Source organism: Mustela putorius, unplaced genomic scaffold (assembly GCF_011764305.1).
Source record: "Mustela putorius furo isolate JIRA1106 unplaced genomic scaffold, ASM1176430v1.1 tig00000589_pilon_pilon_pilon, whole genome shotgun sequence".
In the NCBI taxonomy this organism is placed as follows: Eukaryota; Metazoa; Chordata; class Mammalia; order Carnivora; family Mustelidae; genus Mustela; species Mustela putorius.
In genome coordinates, this window is record NW_025421425.1 from 8,103,156 (window position 1) to 8,114,892 (window position 11,737).

Sequence of the window (11,737 nt, forward strand, 5' to 3'; positions counted from 1 at the left end):
TATTCTCCCACTATGACTGATTTCAAGCTACCAATGTGACGTTATTGAACACGCACTTGGGAGGAGATACACACGATGTGTTCCTCTGAGCCTATGGGAGGAACTTGCTCCAGCACATTGCTGGCTTGGAGATCTGTGTTTTAACACGCTTTCCAGATGATTTTGATGCATGCTGGAATCTGAGAACCATTGTTCTGACTGATCCCCAAAGAGCTTAGTCATCCAGAGTTCTGGAGAGGAAGCAGGGCAGAGTTCCTGGGCTCTGCTAGTAGGATATCTGGGCACGAATCTCCTTCTGCTACTTCCCGACCTAAGGCAGATGCCTGGCACTAGTTAAACATAACTACACGTTAGTTCTTGTTATTACTTTGGCTGCATTCCTGCTGCACTCCACTGACTCCTTCTTCAACATTTAGAGGACTTTTACCACTCCCCACGTCTCCAGGGTAAGCCAGTGATGATCCTCTGGTAGGTAGATTGGTAGGATTTTCCTGAGGACTTTGTCATATTATGTGTTGTGTCTCATGGTGATTATATGAAGTGGAAGATGGTGTTACCCCATTTTGCATGACAATCAAAAATAGCCAACGTGGGCATGGTGATTTGCAGAGCCTTGCCATAGTGCTAGCTTGGGGTCCAGGGTGTATGCAGTCTGGAAGTTCATTTTTGTCTTTCAGCAACTGAAACTACTAGGATGAGAGGTCTAACAGATCCTTCCTGGTAATTCTGATATCCACCACCATCCAATGGCTGGTCTCCTGTGTGTGAGAGATGGTAGGGAGCGAAGAGGCTAGCTGGGTAAACTTGAGGTCTAATGAGGCGTCCTTACCCTCATTGAGTCTCTCTCCCAGCCACCATGCTCACTTCCACTGCTCTGATCTCGCGAGGGCCTGTGCTGGCGTTCTCTCCCATTCCTCCTTCCTGGTTGATTACCAACCCAACAGCCACCTCCGCTTTCTCCTTGTGAACACAGCCCCGATTTTGTGCAGGGAAAGATGGCTCTTCATGCACGAACTCTGATTCTGGCACTGTCCAACAGAACTTTCTGTGGGGATGGAAACTGTCCATACTCATTATGGAGACCACCAGCTTTGTGTGGCTACTGAGCACTTGAAATGGGGCTTGTGTGGCTGAACAAATGGATTTCTAATTTTGATCCATTTTGACTTACCTCTAGATTGCTTCATGAGGCTGGTGGCTACCATGTTAAGCACAAAGGGTCTAACCCATGCTAATCCAGTCCTCTTTGCTAAGGCATTGCCACACCCACCATGTGGCGCAGTCCTGACCTATCGGTTAGAGTGTAAAGGGATGAAGGTGTGCAGGAAAGACTTTTCTTCCCACTAAAGAGAGAGAGGTACTAGGAAGCTCGCTTCCCTTTCATGCCCTGCCCTGTCCTCCTCCCACACTTCCTTGCTGTCCCGCATGTTGTCCTGGGCAGTGGACACCTTGGTGCCTTTGGAATCCTCTTTTGACAAAGGAGAGGATGCTATTAAGGAAGAAAGATGATTGATTAGAACTAACATGCATATAGTGCTTATTGTAAGCCAGGCACGGGCTAAGCAGTTTATATATACTAATGAACAACACTAACCACAAACTTGGAAGGGAGGTGTTATCTTTTTCTCCGATTTTACAAAGGCAGGAGCTGAGGCTGGGAGAAGTGGAGTAACTTGCTGGAAATCCCACCACCAAGAAGCACCCAAGCTGGGATTTTGAACCCAGGGAGACTAAGGGGAGAGCTGTGTCCCTCATCACCTCCCCACAGTGCCTTACTAGAATCAAGAGCATTGCGGACACGCTGCATGGCTCCGGTAAGACGAATACACAGCCTTAGGCTTAAAGCCACTTGAGGTTGGGTATCCTGTGACTTACAGTCTCGTATATCCTAAATGCTGGCCTATCTTCAAGTGGGTCTCCACCCAGAGTACAGGGCGGTGTTAGCCCACTGAGTCACTCCCCTACCGAGGGCTGAGTCACAGCGGACGTGGATTAGGAAATCAGCACCATCTAAGGCTTAGGGGCACCTATGTTGAAATACCTAGAGGGACACCCCAGGGGGCTCTCCATGCACACGCCAGCCCAGAGCTGCCAGCCAAGTCAGCCTTTCAGCTTCTGCTCCTTTTCTCTGATTCTGGTCAATAAAGTTTGTCCCAAGGTATCTTGGAAATAAGAAGCTCCAAGGAATAGGTCGACCTGGAAACCATCTGTGAAGGGCTACAGAGCACACGCTTCAAGTTTCACCTCCTATTATTCATTATGCTCTCATCATGGAGTCAACGTCTGGGTTCCCCTGTCTTGCAAACCCACTTTTGTGACTAAGGAATTCAGGCAGATGTGAAGTTGTATCACCAATAAGTAGGTGTTTGTCTTTCCCGGCTGACGAAAACTTGAAAATGCATGAATATTTAATCTACACAACCAGAAGTAAACACAGCTTTAAGAGAATAATGTTGAAAATCTCTTATCCCTGTCAGCACGCAATACACTGATTTGGGGACAGAGGAGGCTACCATCCACAGGTGTTTTGGGGGAACCCCTTTCTGTCCCCATAGCTGTCCTTCCTTCCTTGCTGCTAGGTGGCCCTTGCTCTCTCCCACACCTCCTCCACGGCGCTCCTCCCTCCCCAACCCAGCTATTTCCTTTTATTACTACACCTAGAATTAAGTAGAGCCGGGGCTGCTGGGGCAGAATGAATGGAGTGACCCAGGAGAAGGTGAGAACAAGTCTAAGGGACCAAGAGTCCCTGGGCTTCCTCCCCATCGCAATCTTCATCTAGCCCTTCACTCATCCAGCAAAGAATTATGGAGTACTGGTTGGTGCACTAGAGATCCCATGGTGGAAAAGCTTTCCCGGGAGAGAGAAAGGAAACCTCCTCTGTAGGGCCCCCTGGGGTTTTATGTCTTCATCTTACTTTAGGATTTGGTGAATCCAAAGACCTAACATTCTTTTTATATCAAACTTGTGAGTTAACATGTTAGGTATTATTGCCCCATTTCACAGGTGGGAGCATGAAGAATGAGGTCTTCTCATCAGATGTGAGTGAGCAGCAGAGTCAAGCCTCAAACCCACATCTTCTGACTCACATCTATTGTCTTGACATCACATGCTGGGTCTGGACTGAGCTGGGCCACCCACTGCAGCGTTCACACTGCTCTGAAGCCGACCCTCAAAAGTCCTTTGACCAAGAGCCCCTCATTGCAGAGAGAGGAGGGGCCGTTGCCTGTATGAGCCTGCTGGTTAGGCTTTGAAGTAAAAAATCTTGAGATCAAAGGAAATATTTTGTTGAATTCAGTCATTTGTCCTTGATCTGCTGGAAACCTTAATTTAATTAGCAATATAAACTTTTTAAAAACTTCACTTTCCCAGCTTGATTTAACCTATACTGTTTCTTTTATGTCTAAGTGACTTGGAAGAAATAAGCAAAAAAATATGGAAAATATCTCACATCAGACGTGAACTGTATTGTAGGTCTATCTCATGAGTATTTCCCTGCAATACTGACCCAGATTTGTATACTTCTAATGCTCCACTGGATAATAAGTTAGGGTGAGAAATCTTTTGGACAAAATTGCCCAGCTGTAGTCCAGAGAGGCAAAGTTCCTGGATTTCTTGATGTTTGAAATCACAGCATTTTAGAAGGAGGGTACTAGCATTACATATCATTCCACAAGTCAGGAGCCCGATATATGTTTAAAGAGGACAGTCCTCACCAGAACCTGGGACGTAGGCATTCCTATCTTGAGGTTACCGAAGAAATCAAGAGACATTCCAGTGGTCCCCTAGCTTGGAAGGAGTTCAGGTTCAAATCCACTACGGTGGAAGCTGGGCCCTACTGTGTGCTCATAGGCCCTATTGTTCATGAGTCACTGAAGAGCTGCCTTCAGACCTTCCCAAGCCATCTGACCCACTTCCTCCCCCATGTCAGAACTGAAGTAAATGGCATCCTGAAACTTAACTTACTTGCCCATCCCGAGGGAGTACAGACAGAACTCAGGCCACTAGGTGTCTGGAGGGTGTGCTTTTCCCTTGTCTTTTTGCAAAGGTCAAGACTGGGAAAAGTTGTTCAAGGTGGATGGAGGCCACCTCTGGGGTCCTTGAGAAAACTTTTCCATTCCAGAATGTTTGATTGCTAACCAAGGTTCACCAGGGCATTTTTAAGCCTCAGGAGAATGGGTCTCCTGGTTTCTATAGAGTATGCTGTGTGCGTAATGGATCCGTTCTCCTCTGGGAGACTGCATTCACTGTGGACACACATCTCTGCCTTAAGCATTTTATTTCTGGGAGTAGTTCCTATGGACGTGGAGATGCTTCTGGCCAAGATTTCTGCCCCACTGATGTATTTTCTGCCAGATGCATTGTTTGCTGTCACATAGAGATTGTCTGTTTTTTAAGGCAGTCATTTGAATTCATCAAATCCCACAATGGGAGGTTTCAAATGACTCTGGTGATAAATAACATGGTTAGATCTTGAGCTAGATTTGGTACCCACTGCTCGTAATTTTCCTTTCCCTTTCACCCGCTAACAGAAAGCAAAAGAGCTTGGCAAGCGGTGGTGTGGTTGCTAATACTGAAGGAAATCACTAGTTCTGAGACACTTTTCACAGAAAGGCTCATGTCTCTTCCTTACTCAAGAGGAGTGGACAGTTCTGACTCTCTCTAGAATAGTCTCCATTGACTCACACTAAAATGATCTCCCAGGATCTGTTTCAGCAGCCTCAAACTGAACTTGCATGACTGGCTATTTGTACCACTCCCGCTCCCTGTCCCCCACCCCCACGACACCATTGCTTTCCCTGGGAAATTTCTTAAGCTTCTTACTGGAATTTGCTCTGTGTGGTTAAATCCCCAACAAGTAAATTGTGAGCTTGGCATAAATGGTCAGTTTTGTTTCAGAGTCACATTCAAAAGAATAAGTGAAAAGGAGGTAGATTTCTTTTTAAGGAGGCTCCTAATTCCTATAACTGAATAATATCCCTGAAATGTACTTGAAATTCAGAATCTGGGGAGAGTTTGCAACAACAGATTGTGTGTAATTTGTGCTGAGAACTATTTCAATTTGGATTCCAGTGTAAGAGGGAAGATGGAGGAAGTAGGGGGCAGGCTCCAAATTTTGTGTCACATCCAATGCATTTTTTTCTTTTCTTTTTTTTTTTTTTTTTTTTACTTTTTGGAAAGTGTCTACTGAATATAGTGGCTGAAACAAGCCACTATTTGCTGAAGCTGAGTGATGGGTACATGGGCTTCACTGTTCTTCCCTCCCTGCTGTTCTGCATGTTTGACACTTTCCTTAATAAAAGAAGAGAACAGGAAGAGGAAACAGCGGCTGAACGATGATCATGGCTGTAGTGCTGGGCTGTTCTCAGCTTGCAAGAGTCATCCAGGAGAGCTACAAAGAGGAAGAAAAACATTTAGTTCAAACTCGTTATCTAAAGAGTTGGGTTTTTTATTTGATTGTCTATTTATTTATTTATTTATTTATTTGTTTGTTTATTTTTCCTGGAACCTTCAGAACACACTCAAAAACCGTTTCAGCATGGTCTGGCTTGGCAGGGCTCAGAGCCGGCTGGAGCACCAGTTGGTTGAGAAAGCCTATAACATTGGTGGGTGGCTGGTTGAGATGGTTTTCAACTAGAATTATGACCAGAAGATTCAAAAAAGAGCGTGTACCCAGGCATTCTGCGATCGGTCACGAGGCTGCTGCATAGTTTGGACTTCACCTGGGGGCCAGGATACAGTGCTTCAATTTTAGGTTCTTAATTATACTAATCACTGCAAGCCTTTTTCTTTCGTGTCCCTGTCCCACCGCCTTCCAGACGAGCAGAAGGTACAGACCCGACTGTTCTCTGTTTCGGATTTTCCGGTGGGAAAAAGGAATGTATAGCTGGCCGATTAATTCACCTTCCCTCCCGGCACGCTAGGGTAAGCCTCCTAGACCTGCTAATGCTTCTGCTGCGGGCACTGGGAGCGCCCAGCCGTCGGCGGGGTGAAGCAGACCTCCGTCCTCCTCCACGGTCTCTGGGGCCCCGAAGGTTGCCTCTTCCCGCCGGGGTGTCGACCAGCTGACTGCAGGCCGAGCGCTCCAGTGCCCCGCAGCTCTGAGGACAGAAACGGACCCGACCCATGTGGGTCCCGGAAGCCGGTGAGTTGTTCTGCCCCGTCACTCTGTCGCCTCCAGGGATCACCCAAGTTCTGGCCCCTCGGGTGATCTGTTATCTTTCTTATACTCCAGCACCATTCTGTTCTGGGGGGCTTTCTCTGGGATTCCTGACTCGTCTCCCGTTCTCATGCCAACAACGCTTTGCACTGGGCTGTGTGGGGTCCTTGTTCCACGCGGGATAATCCCCTCTGTGCCCTCAAGAGTCTTCAAAGGATGCGAACCCTAACTGAAACACAGCTTTCTCCAGATGGTTCTGGTTTTCCACTTCTCCACGTGCCATCAGCTGGGTTGGGGGGTCAGCATTATGCCGACACTCCACGGTCACCTGGGGTCCCTTGCTCTTCTTTTTGGACAATATTCCCCCTCTGTTGGGTCCTTGACTTTCTGTGACTCCTCTCCCTTCCCACCTTGCTGTCTCCCGTGTGATCTCCTGGTGACGGCTGCCTCCCACCTCTCCAGTTCAATTAAGATGTGAGTGTACACGTGTGAATGAGTGTGTGTGTGTGTGTGTGTGTGACTATATAGTGTCAAGACCCAGCCTACAACACCAATGACTTCCATTCTAATTTTGGCTTTGCACTCACTGGTTTGTGTGACTTTGGACAGGATATTGACAGTTTCAAGGGTCGTTAGCTCTTCTGCATGCTGCAGGTGAAGGATTTCCAATAGCATTGCACGGAAGGACGTGAGACCCATAGAAGGTGATGGACACGTTTCTGGCATAACTCAAACATTGTTAGCAATAATTGGAACTGGCCTGCTTGGTTTTGTTCCCAAATCCCACCATCATCTGAGGAAACTTCTCTGTTCTTCGGGACTATACAACCTGTTCCTCACCAGAGACCCCTGACTGCTTTAACCTGCGACAGGCACGTCCCCTGCACGTCTGCCCCACTATCTGTGACAACTTTCTGCTCTACACGCTCTCCCAGTGCTCTTTGTCTTTCTTTCTGGATCACCAGCTGGAGCCCCTCAGCCTTGACCGGGGGCCTTATTTTTCACTGCAAACTACAAGGGCTGTGATGTGTATGTCATTCATCTTGTATGAAGGTCACATTTATTCTGTGGTTATATTTTCACAGTTTTGCACTGTGATCATTATGAGGTAAACCACTGCCTACTGTGGACCGCAGGCCAGACAATGCGTGAAGAATCTCATCATGTACCTTTAACCCAGAGATTGGGCTTCAGGCCAGTCATAGCTTTGATCTCAAGGGTGAGGTGTTTAGGACATTGGCTTGGCAGGGAAGTGAAATGGCACTTTGTACAGAATTCCTCAGAAGCTGAGACACCAGAAGGCCAAGAAGTGGTCTTCATCATCTGAATCGAGTATTTGAGTTCCAGTGAGCAATGGGAAAGTTGTCTGAGCCTTGGGGCAAACTCAGCTATGTACAGTGGTTCCATGATTTTCTTTGATTTCCCTTGAATTTTCTTTGGTACTTTAGGAAACTCCAGTCTGTTTGAACCGGGCTGCGGTGCAGTAAGGACAAGGAATTTTCTCCTGGCTGGACCAGCCTTTGAAGATGGCGCTCCTCTTTGGAGGCCAGTGATGAAGGGCAATGATGGAGGGAATCAGACCCGGGGCTCGCTAAAGCATTCGGAATGAGCTTGGCCCCACAGTCCGCAAGCTCAGGACCTCCCTGTTCTAGAAAAGTGTGGAGCCAGGGAGCATAGGGAGGCTTAGCTTGGCTTGGGCCTGATTTTTTCCATCATTCTGAGAGGTGGAGAGCCTCTTTCCTCGTTCTCAGAGTGGAATGCGGAGGAAGGGAAAGAAATTCTTGTGGATACGGGGAAATTAGACCATGACAATGTACATGTATCATTTGGTTTGAGGTTTTATGAGTTCTCAGGGACATTTCTATCCAAAATATAGAAAAGGTCTCCAAAAGGCAACTCTTGAACGACTGCAGTTTTGAAGGATTTTTCACTCTTCTCTTATAGGTGAATAATTAAAAATAAAATAAAATTGTGTGATGTTTAAAGAAGGCTAATCAAGGAACTGGGAGTTTTATCTCCCAAACCCTGTTAATCACGGAACGGCTGTGTGATTTAGAACAAGATGATTCTGTATTTCCTAACTTTTAACGTAACTGTTCATTATCATTAAATCTTTCCCTTCAGAATATTATGAAAAATAGGGAACATTTACATCAAATACTTAGAGTAACTTGAGGGAGCAAAATGCTTTAAAAATGCCACCTGGACCATGAAGTTTTTAGCTATTTGAGGAGCCATACAAAACATACGAGGAAAAAAAAATGGACACATCCCCAGAAATCACTAAGAGTTGTGCATTTAAAGATCAATAAAAATAATGTCTTATATTTTAAAAACCGGAATATTGGAGTCGGACAGACAGGAAAGAAGGGAGAGAAAGAGAGAAAAGAAGTAATTCTTTACAACCTTATGCTTACTTAAGTATCTCTTCATTGTCACTCCCAGAATTCCGTCTACGGTTTCCGAGTTTGGTCATAAATAATGACATCATTTCCTGGGGATGTGGTAACAGAGCTCCACGGACCAGGCAGCTTCAAACAACAGAAATGTATTTTCTCACAATTCTGGACGCTGGAAATCTGAGGTCAGGGTCACATATCTGAACAAGGCTCGTGGAAGGATCTGATCCATCCTTTTCTCCACTGGCGACCGATGAAAATCCTGGGGTTCCTTGGGCTTCAGACGTGTCACCCCAATCAAGGCCTCTGTCACAGAGGACTTCTCTCTGTGCATCTGGGGGTTAATACCCCCTCTTCTTAAAGGACCACAGTCCTACTGGATTGGGGCCCGCCGTAATAAACTCATTTTCACTTGATTACCTCTGTAAAGACCCTCAAATACAGGCACATTCACGTGTGCTGGCTTCTGGCTTCCACATAGTTTGGGGGGAACACAGTTCAATGTGCAACACTGACCAAGTTTAAAAAAAAAATCTTTATTTTCCCCTGGTGACCTGGGCACTGGCAACTCCTATGTGTGGGGAAGAGGGCCTCTCACCGGTGGCCTCGGAGGGCAGGCAGGGAGCTCAGGGACCGGTCTTGGGGTCGGAAAGGTGCGGTAAGGGCCTTTACGGTGCCTCTGCGGAGTCTTCACTCCTGGGCCCTGCCTTGTGCCTCCCCTGCCCACCCTGGCCCTCCGTCCTTCAACTCTTAGTCCGAGAAATGAATGTTCAGTTTAACACATCAAATGCTTTTTTAAAAATGGACTTACGGGGCGCCTGAATGGCTCAGTGGGTTAAAGCCTCTGTCTTCGGCTCAGGTCATGATCCCGGGGTCCTGGAATGGAGCCCCGCATCGGGCTCTCTGCTCGGCAGGGAGCCTGCTTCCTCCGCTTTCTCTCTGCCTGCCTCTCTGCCTGCTTGTGATCTCTGCCTGTCAAATCAATCAATCAGTCAATCAATTTAAAAATAAATAAATAATAATGGAGTTTAATGAAAAATTCAAAAGTTTTTTGAAAGAATGATCAGAACGTGCACCGCCGGCCTCTTGCAGTGGCCTTCTTGTTCCATTTGCCCAACGTGCCAAGGACACCCCCTCTTGACCGTCTGTGGCAGGGGGGCCCCCTTTCTCTGGAGATCCTACATGCGCAGCTGGAGACCTCTGGTGACTTCAGATGGCGGCACGATGCCCCGTCCTCTGTAATCTTACTTTAGAGCCCCCTGGGCCGCCGAAATGTTCTTGCCTAGCTAGGGCGACCAGCAGGGGCCGGTCGGGGGAGAGCAGGGGCTGCTGAGGACCTTTTAGAGGGCGGAGCAAGCTCAGCGGGACGTCGGCAAGACCCGCCTGTCCCCTCCGCCCCGACCCTCCAGGTTCACAACCTCAGGCGGGTTCAGGCTTCCTGAACACGTGTCTGCGGACCTCAGTGTGGGGCCGATTCTGGATGCCCAGAGTCAGCTACTTTTCACTTCTGCTGCCAGAAAATGATTTATTTTCTTCCCTCAGCACTGGCGTGACCAGCGTGGCCTCTCGTGTTGTGAGAACAGTTCACTCCGGACAGTATTAATGAAAGCGCAGGAGTTTACCCAAGGGCGGGGGTGGGGGCGGGTGAGGGCGCGCTCCTTCCTGCGCTTTGACCGCAGTGCCCCCTAGTGGGCACTTCTATGCTGTACAAGGTTCTAAGGGCGTATTTTAAGGAACTCATTGTTTTTTAAAGTGGACCCATATTTTGTTTTTTGGGTTTTTTTTTTTTTTTCCCAACTAAAGATTACTGCGCTACATGACCAAATTGTGTATAGATAAAATCTTCTGATTGCTCACATGAAATGATCTGCGCATGCCCTCTTTCTCGTCTCAGGAAGGAGGCGTGTCGAGGACAGAGAGGTTAATAAAACGGCACAGAAGGAAATCACCCTGAGGGATTTTGAACTGTGGTTGGTAACATAGTATACATGTATCCAGAAAACAAAAATGCTGAACCTACAACTATAGTGATGCTTTAAAACAGATTATCGTGGCTAAAAATTTTTTAAATCAGAATAGGCATATGGATTGCCTCAATGCAAGTCGGACATTTAATTTCTGTGACAAGTGGTTGGGGGAGGAAACAGCAGGTCCCCAGACAAAGGCCACCTTCTTACCGTTTTGCATAAAGATAATAAAAAATTATCCCCCGGTATTCAGCTCAGACCAGACGGGAACAAGTTCTAGAACCCTAGAGGGCAGGCTTCCCCTCAGAGTTAGTCTCTTCTTACACCACAATGCAGCCCAGGTGTTCTTTCTCACTCTGGTCCACAACAGGGTAGAGAGAAGGCCTGGCCTCACTTCCTTGCTCTGTAGCTTCCAGGAGCCCGCAGGGTGGCCAAGTTAGGAGATGCCAGTAAGGACCTTCATGCAGGAGACACAGATCTGGAGAGTTCTCAAGGCTTCTCTGAAGGAAGTGTGAAGATATTGCTGAGATTCCCAGATTTTTAGATCTTACAAACAAGCCACAATGTGGAGAAAATTTTTAATGGAGGATTAAGAAAAGATGGCTCAATGCAAAAGAAATTTCTGGGTAACGGCATCAAAAATACAGTCATTAAAAATTGAACAACTATCTTCATCAGTTTATAAAAGAAAAAAAATTCAATACAAAAGACAAGCTATAATTTTAGAAGAACATGCCTTCTCAGGAACTATGTGTTTTATATACATGTGTATGTATATATACGAGCACGCGCTCACACACACAGGCACACACGCGTGCACACACACGGGCACACACGCGTGCACACACACGCACCACAGTTCCTTCCCTTTCTTTCCTTTTACTGTAACAGGGAAAAGCTTTTCCTGACCTGGCAGTTGCGTGTGGCCTGGCATTCGGGAACAGTGTGAGTACTTTGTCCCTGAAAGCTGATCTCGTGGCGTATTTGCACCTCCACTGTTACTCCTCGGGAATGAGGACTCAGGCCCATTGTGGTGTAAGGAGAGACTAACTCTGAGGGAAAGCCTGCGCTCTAGGGTTCCAGAGCTCTAGGGTTCCTGGTTGCCTGCTGGCCTCGGCTTGTCGTGGAGGGCATGTGAGCTTGTCAGATCTCAGAGGCTCTGGGGACCACAGGGCCTAACCACACGGCCTGGTTAATCCTCTCAGTTCCGTGCA